The 15,952-nt window shown below is 38.1% G+C and overlaps 1 pseudogene; it reads left to right on the forward strand.

The window, feature by feature from the left end:
* The first annotated feature begins 3,555 nt into the window (after window positions 1–3,555).
* LOC102030393 lies at window positions 3,556–7,432 on the forward strand (annotated as a pseudogene).
* Window positions 7,433–15,952: the final 8,520 nt, after the last annotated feature.

Consider the following 15,952-nt stretch of genomic DNA (forward strand, 5'->3'; position numbering starts at 1 on the left):
ATTTTCCTGGTCGAGATATTTACTTACTTGGTTACATTTATTCCTTTTTTGCCTTTTATCAGTGTAACTGCTTTCTTGATTTCTTTTTCAGCAAGGTTATTATTATCCTACTGATACTTGTATGTTGATTTTGCATTCTACTACTTTGCTTGCCAGTTCTAACAATTTTTGATGGTGGTGCTCCATTTTTGTATGTACAAAATCATGCTTTTTCTGAACATATTTTGACTTCTTTCCTTCCTATTTGCATATTTGTTATTTGTTTCTGTTACCTAATTGCTCTGGATAATATTTCTAGTACTATGTTGAGTAAGAGTAGCAAAAGTGGACATCCTTGTATATTCCAGGTTTTAAAAAAAAATACTTTCAGCATTTCATGCAATAAGGCATTTACTGTGGATTATTTTTATTATATTGAGAAATATTTTTCTACACTAATTCCTTGAGAAGTTTTTTTATCATGAATGTTCAATTTTACTAAATGCATTCCTATACCTATTTAGGTGATCATATGGTTTTTGTCATTCATTCTATTAATGTGACATATTACAACTTTTGAATTGTGTATGTTCAACCATCCTTGCATCCATAGAATAAACCAGCCTCAATCATGGTATATGATCTTGATGATATGTGGTTCAATTTAGTTTGCCAATATTTTGTTGAGAATATTTTATACCTATTTGTATCAGAGATACTGACCAGTGGTTTTCTTTATTTTGTTCTTTCTTCCCTTCCTTCCTTTCTTCCTTACCTAAATTTCTTTTTACTTCCTTCCTCCTCTCCTTTTCTTCCTACCATCTTCTCTTCTCCTTTGTTTTTTTTGTTTTGGTTTTCTGTTGTATTCTTGTTTGGTTTTGGTATCAGAATAGCGTTGTTCTTGTAAAATTAATTTTAAAGCATTCTTCCTTTTACAATACTTTCAATAGTTTAAGAATTATTATTTTTAATTGTTCTTCAAAGATGTAGGAAAACTCAGCTGTGAATTTTTGAGGCCACAATTTTTCTTTGATTGATAACTTGTAATTACTAAATCAGTCTCATCACTCAGTATTGGTATATTCAGGTTTTCTGTCTTAATGGCTCATTTTTATTAAATTATACTGGGCCTAGAAATATATTCATTTCTTTTAGGCTTTCTAATTTGTTGACATATACTTTTTACTATAGTTGCTAATGATTCCTTATATTTCTGTTTATATTTCTTCTATATTTCTATATTTCTGGTATCAGTTATAATTTTTTATCCCCATTTTTACTTATTTTGGTCTTTTCTGATTTTTCTTGCTTAATCAAGCTGAAAGCTTCTGAATTTTCTCTACCTTTTCAACAAGCCTATTCTTTGTTTCACTGACTTTTTTGCAGTTTTTTAGTCTATTTTGTTTCTTCTGCTCTGGACTTTGTTATTTTCTTTCATTAATTAATTTTAAGCTGGATTTGTTCTTGCTTTTCAAGTTCTGTGTTTTTCACTTAGGACATATATCTAGATGTAGATCTATAATGTTATTATTGGTATATTATATTTTTTTCTTAATAATTTTGGGGTGGATTTGTTTTGCTTTTCTAGTGCTGGGGTTTCAGTTTAGGAGACATATATATGTATTCCATATTGCTATTTTTATTATATTGTATTTTCATTGGTTTTAAAATTCCTCTTTGATTTTTTCAATGATTCCTTCTTCAAGAACATGTTGTTTAGCTATGTTCATAGCAGCACAATTTGTAATTGCTAAAATGTGGAAGCAACCCAAATGTCCATCCACTGATGACTGAATAAGAAAATTGAGGTACTTTTATATAATGGAATATTACTCAGCTGTAAAGATAAACTCGAGGCTTTTATAGGTAAATGGTCACAACTAGAGACCATACTCATAAGTGAAATAAATCAAACATACATGTGCAAGCACCACATTCTTTTACTAGTGTAAAACCTGAAAGAGTTAATTTAAACTAAGAGGTATGATAGATATTGTGAAATGATAGGAAAGCACTCAAGGGTAAAGGGCAACTGAGATGTGGGAAAAGAGAAGGGAAAGAAGGAGAAAGTTTGTATGTATGTATATGTAGGATTGTTAACATGGCTGTTCTACTGTCTTCTATTTCTTTGCTGAAAGAAACTGTCAATGAGTCCTTGGTTGATCAGTATTGCATTTCTACATCTGTTTTCATGAGAAAACACTTTGAAGATATCAATATGTAGTACAACAAGCATTGTTAATTCCCTACCACTTTGTTTGTAACTCCGTATTGTCTGTACTGTTCTTTTGCTATTTTGTAAAATGTTGTCTGTCTGTTAATGTTTTCCTCCTTTTATTTTTAAAATAAAAAAAGAAAGAAAAAAGAACATGTTGTTTAGTTTTCATTATTTGTATAATTTCTAAATTTCCTCTTACTAAATTCTAATTTCAGTACATTATGGCTAAAGAAGATACATATGATATTAGATTTCTAAAATTGTTAAGACTCTTTTCTAGCCTAACATAAGGTATATTGTAGAATATATTCAATTTGCTGATGAAAGAATATATACATACGTGTGTGTGTGTGTGTGTGTGTGTGTGTGTATAATGTTAGCTATTAGTCAAATGTTTTGTACATGGCAAAGGGTTCATATTAGAGTTTAGCTCCAGTGTTTTTGTCTTCTTTCTGGACAGTCTGTCCAGTGATGAAAGTGGAGTGTTCACATCCCAAACTATTACTTTCAGTCTTTCTATCTCTCTCTCTTCACATTGAATAATGTCTTTTTTATAAAATAGGATAATCTGGCATGAGGTACACATAGATTTAAAATTATTATATCCTCTTGATCTCTTTTTATTGACCTCTTAATCATTGCAGGTCTCTTACTTTATTTCTTTGTACAGTTTTCTTTATTTGAAATCCAATTTATCTGAATATAAGTATCCAAGTTAAATTTAACTGACAATTTGATTGACTTGGGAGCCACCTGGGGATTGGTAAAACACACTTCTGGTGTTCTAGATGAGTTAGAAAGACATGGACTATATCTGGTCCCTGGCCCGTTCCTCTTACTTTGTTTCCCAGCCACTTTTCACTATTCACCTGCTTTGCTTCCCAGCCACTATGAACTCAGCAGCTGCACTGTACCATACCTTTCTACCATAAGTGGAGTCAGCTGACCATGGACTGGACCCATAGAAGCCAGAAGCCAAACTAAAACTCTCCTCCTTTAAGTTTCTAGGTAGTTTGTTCCAGTTACAGGAAGTTGACTAAACAATAAGTATAGCTACTCTTGCTCACTTTTAATTTCCATTGGTGTGGAAGATCTTCTGTCCCTTCACTATTAATCCATGTGTGACTTCACTGGTAAAATGAATTTCTTCTAGACAGTTACTACACATTGAATTGAATATCCAAAAGCTAAGATGTTAAAAGCTCAGTCTGCAGCCTGGGGTGCTGTTGCAAGGTGGTGCAATTTTAATGTGTGGGGTCTAGTGGGGGTCTTCAGCTTCCTAGAGGCATGCACTCTTCTGTTTTACTCTCTGTCTCCCCATGAAGTTACTGGTTTTGCTCCACCATCTGTTTCCCGCCATGATATACTGCCTAGCTACAGACTCAAATACAGTGGGGCCAATCAGCCATGGGCTAAAGCCTCTAAAACTATGGGCCAAAAAAGGCAATGGAGGGCAGGAATTTTGTGAAGCAGCCAAGGAGGTAACAACTGAGGAAGCCATTCAGCTGGGTTGTCAGTCTTGGGACATAGAAAACTATGTTAAGGGGTAGGGAGTTAATACGATCTTAATTCTAGTGCCATGCAAACTCTTCCTGTTTAAAAGTATAGGTTTAACCTCTTTTAATATATGAGAGATATGTCAACTCTGCCAAAGTCTGTGACCACATAACAAATATTCTGTTTAAGGGGCTGGGGATTTAGCTCAGCAGCAAAGTGCCTGCCTGGCAAGCACAAGGTCATGGGTTCGATTCCTGGTACTGGAAGAAAAACAAAAAACAAAAGAAACAAACAAAAACAAAAAACAAAGATTCCATTTAGCACTACCAAGATACATGTTCCTCAGTTCCCACAAGGACTCTCCTGCCCCAGAGGGGAACGAGTGTTATGGATGTCTGTGCCAGGAAATCCTGCAATACCAAGAATGTTTTGTGTGGGGTTACCTGGTGTGGGAATGTGTACTTCAGGACTGCTAGGTACAGGAATGCCTAGTGCAGGGGATAAAGAGAATGCTTCCTGACTATAGAGGCAAAGTATGCCAACAGTGGTCCTCCATTCAACTTCCCTGGTAATTTTGCTGGGTTGAATACCTTTGTGCCATCACTTCCTCCTCCAGAATTAGGCAGAGCCTTTGGTGATGCTATATCTGGTGTACTGTCAGTTGGAAATAATGGTTTGCTTGGTTCAGGACTAGATGCTCCAGGTTTTGAAAGTGAACTAAATAATTTAACTGGGCCATTAGATTGTAGAGAGAGTTATCTGGATTCTAGAAATGACCCTGATGGATTAGGTGACCCCTCTGGCTTTGGAAGTGGTCTTTCTGGTCTTGCCAGTACTCCTGAATGTTTAAGTGGGCCACCAAACTTTGGCACATCCCCTGACCCAATCTATATTACCGATCCCCTGGTTTTAGATGTACCTCTAGAAAACTAGAATTTACAGTAATTAAAGTGCAGAAGGGACAAAAAAAGGACCAGGAAGCATGTTAAATAAATGATGCCTGAAAGCTTCCCCAAACTGAGGAGAGATGTAAATGCAAGACATAGGAATTAGAGCTGTCTCCAATGAAATTAATACCAAAGAGGCATTGAGTAAAATTCATACTAATCACAGTATCAGCAAAGACGGAGGAAAAATTCAAAGACCAGAAAGATAAAGAAACATATTACAAATAAGAGGTCTTGATATGGTTCTTAGCCAATTAATGAGCAAAATCACTTCAGGTGAGGACATCTGTTATGGTTTAATCTACAATATCTCCACAAAGTCTCATCTGTTCAGAGATGAGAGATTGGATCATGGGGGTACTATCCTTGAAAGAAGATTGGATCATGGGAGTACTATCCTCATTAGTAGATTAATCCATTGGTGAGTTCATAGTTCAATATGTCTTTAGAAGGTTAGGAGATGAAGACTGGGCTGAGGATATGCATCAGTGGGCACATGCATTTAGAGGGTATATCCCTTTCCCTTAACCTTCCTGTTCTCTGCTTCCTAGCTGTTATGGGTTGACAAGCTTTGCTATGTGATACCCTACCACCATGCCATTTCTGCCTTGGAATCAGCCAACCATAAACTGTACCTTCTGAAGCCATGAGCCAAAGTAAACCTCTCATCCTTAAGTTTTAAGTGTCAGGTATTTTGCCCAAGTGACAGGAAAGTGACAAATACAATCCATATGATGATATCTGCAAAGTATTGGAGGAAAACAATTACCAGTCAAGAGTATTTTTATTTGGCACAGTTGCTCTTCCGAAATCATAGAAAAACAAAAACTTTCTCAGACAAACTAAAGATAAGAAAGTTCAGTACTACTGGACTTGTTCTACAGGAATAGCTAAAGATGTATCTTTAAATTGGAATGAAAATCTGCCACTTAATAATACAATACAGATAAAGCACAAAATTAAGCAGCACAATCCCGGAGCATGCAGCAAGCTCCAGCAAACCTCTCAGTTCATCTCAGCCTACTCTCCATACTCAAGTCCCTCCTCCATTACTCTCTCCTCAGGTTCCACTTTCACTGCCAAAGGATGCACCAAACAGTAGTGGTCTGATTCTGCTCTTTGGCCCTCAACACGTAGCTATGCTGAACCAGCTATCCCAACTAAACCAGCTTTCTCAGATCTCCCAGTTACACAGATTGTTAGTGCAACAGCAAAGGGTGCAGAATCAGAGAAGCGCACCTTCTGGTAACCGGCAGCAGCGAGACCAGTAGGGGCGACCTCTTAGTGTGCAGCAGCAAAAGATGCAACAGTCTTATCAACCTGATCCAAACCTGTTGGTGAAGCAACAGACTCCACCATGTCAACAACAGTCAGTGCATCAGCCAGCCATGAAATTTCCTCGACAACATCATGCCCTACACTACACGGGAGTTGCAAAAAGAGCCATCACCAATAAAAGCTTTCAGCAGCTTTCCTATTATAGGTTTGAACTCAAACTTGAACATAAAGATAGATATGAATAGTATTAAAGGGCTACAGTCAAGACTAAGGAAGTGGACTACAATGGACAGCTTTTCTGTGAACACATCTTTGGATCAAAACTCCAGTAAACATGGTGCTATTTCCAGTGGTTTTAGCCCGGAAGAATCTCCCCATGTTCCCTATGACTTTGTGAACAGCAGTACTTCACCAGCTCCAGGCGCAAGAGAGATGGCTGGCCACATGCCAAATCACCTAATGGCTCTAGAATTTTGGCCACCAGAATTTTGTCCTGGTGAGCCATGGAAAGGTTATCCAAACACTGACCCTGAAACTGACCCTGACATCATTCCTGGCAGTGTCATAAAAAATCTTTCAATTATTACTGCCCCAGAAGTTGACCACCTCTGGGACAGGAACAGTGGATCATCCTCATCCTTAAACACCAAGCTGCCTCAACTGGTGCCTGGTCATCCATTCATGCCTCCAACTGCAGTGTTCTCCTCAGCAGCGCACCAGAAAGCACTTCAGCTAGAAAGAGTGATCCAAATTGACGTGGTCCCTGGTTCAGTTACAAACACTTTTCTAGCTCATGAGTTGTGGAAAGTCCCTTTGCCACCTAAAAGCATCACTGCTCCATCCCGCCCACCTCCAGGACTGACTGGTCGGAAGCCACCTTTGTCTGTGGAATAATTCTCCTTTTCACATAGGAGGAGGATGGGGAAATTCTGATGCCAGATATACTCCAGGTTCCAGCTAGCGTGAGAGCAGATCAGAGAGAGTAACAATTTGGCTGGTTCCAAAAAGCCTTACACCTCAGACTGATGGCTCAACTCTGTACTCTGTGCATGCAGCACGGCCCCCTGAAAACATTCTTTCTAAACCTTTCACGTGGAAATGAGCTGGTCCATTACAGTTGAAAGAAGAGGTTGTGAAGGCACAAAAGTCTCTGCACATGTGTGTACTGGGAAACGTTACTATTCTGACTGAGTTTGCCATCGGAGAGATAAGTCATTTCTTTGCACAAAGTCAGTCCCTGACCCCTTCTCCTGACTGGCAGTCTCTTAGGTGCAGCCAAAGCTGGCTGGGCTCCTCAGACTGCTCCCCTTCCTTCTCCAGCCAGGATTTCAATCACTGGAATGGTGCTGAGCTGTTGAGAACTAACTGGAGATCTTCAGGGCACTTCACCCTGGGGGACCCCACATTATTCCACAAGCCTGTGGGTTCAGACCCCCAGGGACTGAGCAGTCCACCCCCTATTAACTCTTTTCTTTCTGTTGATCTGCTGGATGGAGGTGGAGAATCTGTGTAAAGGTGTAGATGTGGACTCACCTACTGTGACCTTAACCTGCCAAAGAAAGGAACAGGATGGGTTTGATTTTTTAAAAAGCACAAAATTAAATAGGATACCCAGTGCATAGTCTCATTCAGAGTACACTGCTCCTGTAATGATTGTGTGTAAAGCAAATTTATCTCCTAGGTAGGAATCAAAAGGCAAAACTAAAGCAACTGTAGCTAAAAAAATATTTAAGGGACATAAATTGCAAGATATAAATTTTGACATTACAGACACAAAACGGGGGTGGGATTAGAAAGTTGTTTAACCACTTGACAGTTTACCCCAAGCGTCAATAGGATGATGGGTCTGTGTATGCGCTGACCATCCCGAGCACTGCTGAGGCAGATGTCATTTCAACTAGTTGATTTTTTAAAGGAATAAATTAGACAAAATTGTTTTTAGATTTCCTGCAATATTATCTTATGAAAATTAACAGAAAAAATGTTCAATTTTTGGTCATCCTGTATTTAAATAATTGGACTAATAATTGGTTAAGGTGACCAAAATTGGGTGGTTATTAATGCGAAATAGCCTGTATGAAGTATAAAATGTTTGGGGTAAGCTTTATGATAATTGGAATATGAAAATTGCTAATAGATTTTAAAAAATAGGAAAAGAAAAAAATCTGAACACTACTATGGAAAGCATCAAGCCACAGAGGAAGACAGCAAAAGAAGAAAAGAAAGTGTCTACAAAACAAGAAGAAGACCAATTACAGAAAAAATGACAATGGTAAGTCCTTACATGTTAACAACCTTGAATGTAAATGTTAAATTTTCTAATAAAAATATAATAGCAGATCAGACTCAAGTATATGCTTCCTACAAAAAATTCATCTCATCTTTAAAAACAATCAAATAAAAATACTGGAAAAGCATATTCCACGCAAGTGAAAATAAAAAAGAAGCAGAGGTAACTATGTATATATTAGACAAATACATTGTAAGAGAAAATTGTGAAAAGGTACATAGGTCATTATACAACAATAAATGGGTCATTACAACCAAACTACATGAAAACTATAAACTTATATTGTTAAATATCATGGAAGATAAATAAAGAGAATATTATAGGTCTGAAAGGAGGATATATAGCAGTACAATAATAATGTGAGTTTTCAATACCAATTTTCAGCAATGTACAGATGCAATTTGAAAGCTAATATGGAAACACTGGACTTGAGATATAATTTTAGGGCAAATGGACCTAATAGACACATACAGAACCTTTCATCAAACAACAGAATATATATTTATCTTAAATGTACACAGAACGTTCCTCAGATAGGGGAATAGATATTTGGGTAAATACCTAAATAGGTACTTGGGTAAATTACTCCAGTAGGGATCATAGGTTAGAAAAAAAATGTCTGAGAAATTAAAAAGTACTGAAATTTGATCAAGTAATTTTCCCAATTATGATGATAAAAATAAGAATAATCTGAAAAAATATACAAATGTGTGGAAATTAAACAGTACGTTCCTTAACAATGAGGCAAAGAAGAAATCAAAGAAAAATTCTAAAAAAATACTTGAAATGAATGAAAGTGTAATAGAAAATATAAGGACTTATGGACTGGAACAAAAGCAATTCTTAAAAATTTATTGCCATACATACCTATACCAAAAAAAATTCTCATATAAGAAAGCCAACACCATTAGGAAAGGATGAGGTTTGTGTAACTCTGCTCTGAGACGTGTCAACCAACAAAGAAGAAACTATTTAAGGGGTGATGAAAAACTGTACTGAATATTTAAATTTTTAAAATGTATAGTAAAAGACACATTGCATCAAAACACTCCCTCTCACTTCACACACTTATCCCATCATTCTTGCCACTTCCTGAGACAGTTCTGAAAGTCTTTTAATTGTGCTATTGTGGCTGCTTCAAGATGCTGAATAATTCAGTATCCTGAATTAACTCAATATACTGAATTAACTCAAAACATGTACCTGTCGTGATCATTTTGACTTGGGGGAAGAGCCAGAAGTCACATGGTGCCAGACCCAGTAAGGTGGATGGGGACACACCACAATGACTTTGTGAGCCTACCTTTTTGTTGGATAGCTCTCAGCAGGAGCACTCACCTTAGTTTTTATCCTAACTTGTACAGATACTCAAGAAAGAGGACTTCCAGAACCGTTTCAGAAAATGCCAAGAAGGATGGTGTGTGTGTTTGAAATGAGCAAGAGTATTCTGAGGAAAGTTCATGGCACTGTGTCTTTGCCATAATACAGTTTTACAAATTTAAGTATTTACCATATATTTTTACCACTCTTCGGATCACAGTTAGAGAAATGAAGGAAGAGCTCTGAGTACTGATAGAGAAGTGAGTGGAAACCTATGGAGCACAGGGATTTGGGGAGGCGGGACAAAGAATATTACAGAGCACTTTGCAATTCAACCCCAGCTCCTCAGCTGTGGGCAGGGAACCCAAAGATGCTACCTATATAAAAGAAGTAGACAAAGCAAGACACCCCTCATAGGAAAATAAAAGCTAACTGGCAATCTCCTCTGTAAGAAGTCTCGTGTCCAGCTCAGGGAATTTTTTTCTGTGAGTGACTCCACCTATATCTGACGTCCGTACCCCCAGCAAAATATAAGAAGGATATCACCGGAAGTGATTCTGAGATGGGTCCTATTATGAGGGGCTGAGGATCGCAAGTCACAGAAATCACAATTAAGTGCTCCTGTGGATGTCTTTTTGTTGGCCGACTGGAGAAGGCCAGGAGACAGTATTGCCTGAGGGGAGTGTAGGGCAGGATCCTGTCAAGAGGTTTACACAGTGGGAAGTATGGGCTGTAATGCACAGGGGCGTGGAGAGTGCAAAGATCAGGGCCTTTAGTAACTGCAAGTGAGGACACAGTACTTGAGAGGACTGCATTGAAGGGGGACATTGAAAGAGCACACACTGTCCCCAGGGCCACCGCCTCAGTGCAGAGTTTAATGGACTGACTTCCCCTCCACCCTCTGAGTCTTTAGAGCACACACCACCACACTGCATCTTGGTCATTTACCGTGTTCACCAGGTATCACAGTCAGGGTTTGCAAAGGAAAAGATTTAACACAGGTCACATAATTAGTAGGGTTATGTTTATAATATTCACCCAAAGAGTCAAGTGCAAAAGAGTGCAGGAGATCTGTCCACACAGATCTTAGAGACCCTAGAAATCCAACTAAAGGCCTGGATCCCAAGGCAAGGTCCCGCACAAGTCCAGCTGGAGGCCTAGAGCCCATGGCAATGTCTCATGCATGTCTGTATCAAGGATCTGCACTGGGAAAGCCCAAAGGCCAGTGATGGAAGCTAGAAAGTCTGTGCCAGCAGGATGAAGGATCTGTGCCAGCAGGCTAAGGGATCAGCACTGGAGCCAGGAAGCAACATTCAAAGTAAGGACCAGAGTTCCCCCAAAAAGAATCGCAGCCATCTTCAGTGACTGAAAGGACCCAAGCTCCTCCGATGATGGGAACAGCCAAGTTCACATCAGGAAAGTCAGCGTGATAAACTTCTCCAGGAGGATCAATAGCACATCTTACAGTTCTGCGTTTATGCTGTTAGCATTAATCCTCAAGTGGGCCTTCCAAACTCAGCACCATGCTGATTCAGTTCAGCTGGGTGTTTCAGGATGACCATTAGTCAGTCCACCACAGCAGGTAAACTGTCTATAGACTCATCAAAGTTGGTGATGATACACCTTATTGGAGTATTCCACAAGCCACAAGCTGCATTCACTGAAGAGGGCATGCTGTGTCCCAACTGAAAATGTAAAACTTTGAAACTGCTGAAAGAAAAGCTAAGTGAACCACTTCAAGATATAGGCACTGGCAATGATTCCCATTAGGACACCAATAGGTCAAGAGTTGCAAGTGTCAGCAAATGCAATCACATCAAATTTTTAAAAGCTTCTGCACAAAAAGCAACACTTGATGGAAGATACAGCCTAGAGAATGGGAGAAAATCTTCACCAGCTAATTTTCTGTCAAAGGATTGTTGTACTGAACACACAAAAAAAATCAAAAAGATTCACAGCAGGACAAAAAATAGTCCAGTCGCTAAATGTAAAAACTAAGCCAGGTGTGGTGGTGCACACCTGTAACCCCAGCACTCAGGAGGCTGAGGCAGGAGGATCACTGCAAGTTGGAGACCAGCCTGGGCTACAAAGTGAGCTTAAGGCCAGCCTGAACTGCAAAGCGAGACCTTGTCTCAAAAAGACAAATAAATAAATAAATAAATAAATAAAATAAATGGAAAAACTAATTAAACACTTTTCAAATAATGAAGTGGAAAGGCCAATAATTACATGAAAAGAAAATGTTTAGCATTTTTAGCCATCAGGGAAATGTATATAAAAATTACTGGCATGCCATGTTACCATTGAAAGTGGCTAGCATCAGAAATATTGTACCAAGGGGGCTGGGGATTTAGCTCAGTGGCAAAAGCGCCTGCCTAGCAAGCGCAAGGTCCTGAGTTCGGTTCCCAGTACCGGAGAAAAACCAAAAACAAAAAACAAAAACAAAAACAGCAATATTGTACCAAAAAATGTTAAACATGATATGGAGAAAAGGAATCTTTATACATTGTTGGTGGAAATGTAATTTGGTACAGGATAGCCATCATGGAAATCAATATAGATGTTTCTCAAAACACTAAACATAAAACTACTATATAATCCAACTATCCCACTCCTTGGTTAGTTAGTAAAAGCGCCAGTAGTTCACCAAACAAGGTAAATGGTGCCTCTTACACAGCAGCTACATTTTCCTACAGGCCTGGAGAACTGACCTATCCCAAAGGCAAGATAGTGAAGGTGTGATGTTGGTTGTGCTAGCTAAAAGCAAACAGTGTTTACTATGAGGTAACATGAAGCATTTCCCAAATATCAAATTTGCTTATCAGATATCAGGGGATATTTGGATTTGCTATAGAAAAACATCTGAGTGAGGAACTGTAACTTGAGTCATTCCCGTGTTCAGTTTACGATAATCCACTGTTCATAATCTCCATCTGTCTCATGCACAAGCCAAACTGCTAGATGGAGAGATAAAGCTGAAGGAAGCATCCTATCTGTGCCTTTTTAGTCCTGGATGTTGGTGCTAATCTCTGAAAGATTTTCAGTATGTGGTCTTGCTTTTATTTCATTATTTTGGATGGTAGAAGTCACGTATTAGGGTGTTTTGAGAAACATGATTGACAGAGTGTGTGTTTGGGGGTGTGGGTGTACAGTCAGAAGTCAGTATTTGCTGGTTTGGCATATAGAAATTCAACCAATTACAGATCATGTACTATGTACTTAGACTAACATTGGTTGCTGGTGGACCTGTATTGAACAAGTACAGATATTTGTACTTGATGTTTTTCCCTAAACAACACCATGTAACAACTTTTTACAAAGAATTTAAATTGTATTAGACATTGTAAATAATCTAGAGATGATAAAGTATGCAGAAGGATTGCTTAGGTTATATGTGACAATGATACCATTTTATACAAGGTACACTTGAGCATCGGCAGATTTTATCATTTGAATAAGATCCTGGGAACAATCTCTTGTGGATAGCAAGGGATGATTCTGTATGCATGTATGTGCATGTGTGTGCACGTGTGTGTGCACATAGACACACACATAGATACAGTCACTGATTTACCACGATTCCAATTTTGATTCTTCAGCTTTATAACAGTGTAAAAGTTATATTCAGTCCAAAGAAATCACACTACAAGGTTTCACTTTGATCTTTTCTTAGCTAACAACAAACGTTTGGTACTCTCTTGTGATTCTGGGCATTGGCAGCAAACTAGCTCTATGTGATTAAGAGACTGATCAAGAGTAGCCACTGAACACAGAACACTGTTGCTTAGCTATGTTATTCGATAGGTTAGGTATACTAAATCCATTTTAATTACAATATTTTCAAATGATGATGATTTTATTAGAATACAACCCAATCATAAATTGAGGTATAGCTTTTTAATTTTTTTATTTTAAAAAGAATAAAAAATAGCAAAATAACAACAACATAAATGAAACCAAAATAACACAAAAACAATCAAAATGCTACAGGGTTTCAAAACAAAATGATGGGAATTAACAGTGGTTGTTATATTTCATATTGTTATCATCAATGAAGTTGCTTGGATTACCAGATGTAAGAATGCAAGATTGATCAAACAATTAAAGAGAATAAAAAATAATAAAAAAAAAACATTAGAAACCATGAAGAGCCATGAAGTTTTATGCCTCTAGAATTTATGCTCAGAAAAGCCATGGTCCACTAATCACCAGTCTGGCTATTACCCTCTCACTAATGTATAATTACATAACAAATGGTCACTGGTCCACTCAGGAAGGTGACAGAAAGATTAACAATATAAATTAAGGATCCTCACAGAGTAAAGAGGACTCAGCTTTTCTCCATTAAACTGGCCATAGTTCTGTGATTGGATCAAGTCTGGAAATTGGTTGAGAAGCTTTGACTCTCTATTTAGGTGATTCAAGTCTAACTTCTGTTTAGTATGCTTAGGATTTTTCCACTTACACCCAGCCAGTAAGCTTTAGAACACTGCCCACTTATTTCAGGTCTTGAAATATCATGATCAACTACCCCATGCTAACAGAGAACACTGCAGCTTATAATATTTCAGTACTGCCTCAACTCTGCTGGCCATTATGATGTTTGTACCAGCCTCATCTTTGGTGATAAAGTGCTACCACTTGTAGAGATATCATTGTCCACACAGAATTCAGAAAACCTAGCTTGATTTCAATAATTCTTACTGTAATTTTTAGTCTACAGAGAAATATCAACAGACACCAAAACACACACACACACACACACACACACACACGTGTGCATACACAGAAACACAAATACACAATTTGAATACATAGAGGATATATCTTCTCAAAGAAATATAAGAGAGTGGTTTCAAAAACCATTAAAATTCATCACGATAGGTCATTAAAACATTTAAGGAGTTTAATAAAGCAGAAAGAATATACCATTTGGAAAATGTAATATAATTTGAAATTAATGATAAAAGCTAAAAAAGTCAAAAAGCTCTTATATCTAGAATATCAAAGCTTTTTGTATTAAACAGCTCTTGTGTGAAAGTAAGAAATAAAGCTTAAATTAAAATATTCTGAAATGTGATGCAATGAATAGGGTTTCATATCACTGATCAGACAAAAGTTTCAGCCCTAGATCCCTCATATCAATAAATCTAGAAATAGAACAAAAATGAATTAAATTCTCAACTCAAAAATATATTTGAAAAATCAAATTTTATGAGTATCTACTGTGTGATTTCCCTTATTTACTTTAAAAGCCATTTATTGGACATTTATGATTAAAACCGCTTATTGAATGGATAGATATTGCAGGAGGTATTTTACCTATGTATTTCACTCCCTCCTTACAGTAACTTCACAAAGTATTAATATCCCCATTTTACAGATGAAGAAAAACCTAGAGTAACTCATTGAAAATGTAGGGCTCTTAAATATGAGAAGTGGATTTCAGAGGAGATCTATGAGCTCCCTGCTCTCACTCAGCCTCACACGCCGATGGGTCCTCAGCTCAGCGAAGCCTGAGGAAATGTGAACGAGTGGTGGCTCAGAGGGGGAGGGGAAATACTCTCCCACTCGGTGGTACAAGACACAGCACCTTCCTGTAAGGACTGATTCTGACTCAAGACAGGGAAGCACCATGTGCTGCCAGGAGTTCTGACCACAGTCCACCGAACAGGGGGACAGGAGAGATAATTCTTATTCTCATCCCTGGATTTGGGGAGGATCATATCTGGATGCTATTACAGAAGCCCCACCCCATTTTCTTTACAGATAAAAGCAGCCACAAGGGAGTCTGTGCAGTGAAGAGGTATGAGAAAGGGGGGAAGGTGTAGGGATGGTGGAAAACCGGGCATTAGAGCAGTTCTTATGTACCCAGCACCCTCTGATCTACATAAATGTGCTAGGAGTAAAGATAGAGGAAAACCCACCAGCCAACCACTCTCACAGGAGCATGAGCTGGCACTTAGCAGATCCTGCCTACAGAAGGGCAAGACACAGTCTCGGTGGACCTTCTGGACCTATGCCAAGAGCTGTTGCATGGTATTTGCTAAAATTTTTGGTTGGGTCATATATTGGACCCAATCGCTTTCGCTTTACTTCCAGGTCCAGAAGAGTATACCTTGGCTGTGGGGCATTAATTCAAGTACTGTTCAAGAAACCTATCCAAGTGTCAAGACACAAGCATGAAGGAGTGGAGCTTGGTCCCCTACAAGCACTACAGGTTTCCCCATATCTGAAGTGAAGTGAAAGAGCAATGTAGTCCAATTCAGATCCAGTATAATTCAGACTGTGTTAAACAGTTCTTTATTCTTTTTATTTTCTGCTTTATTATTTCTGGTGTTGCTTTTTTAAAAAATGTTTTATCAGTACATGTTTATAGTACAGAGTAATTACATTCCTTGTGTGGAGTTGGTACATGTAGGG

This window comes from Chinchilla lanigera, unplaced genomic scaffold (genome assembly GCF_000276665.1).
Source record: "Chinchilla lanigera isolate Chin_1 unplaced genomic scaffold, ChiLan1.0 scaffold00008, whole genome shotgun sequence".
In the NCBI taxonomy this organism is placed as follows: Eukaryota; Metazoa; Chordata; class Mammalia; order Rodentia; family Chinchillidae; genus Chinchilla; species Chinchilla lanigera.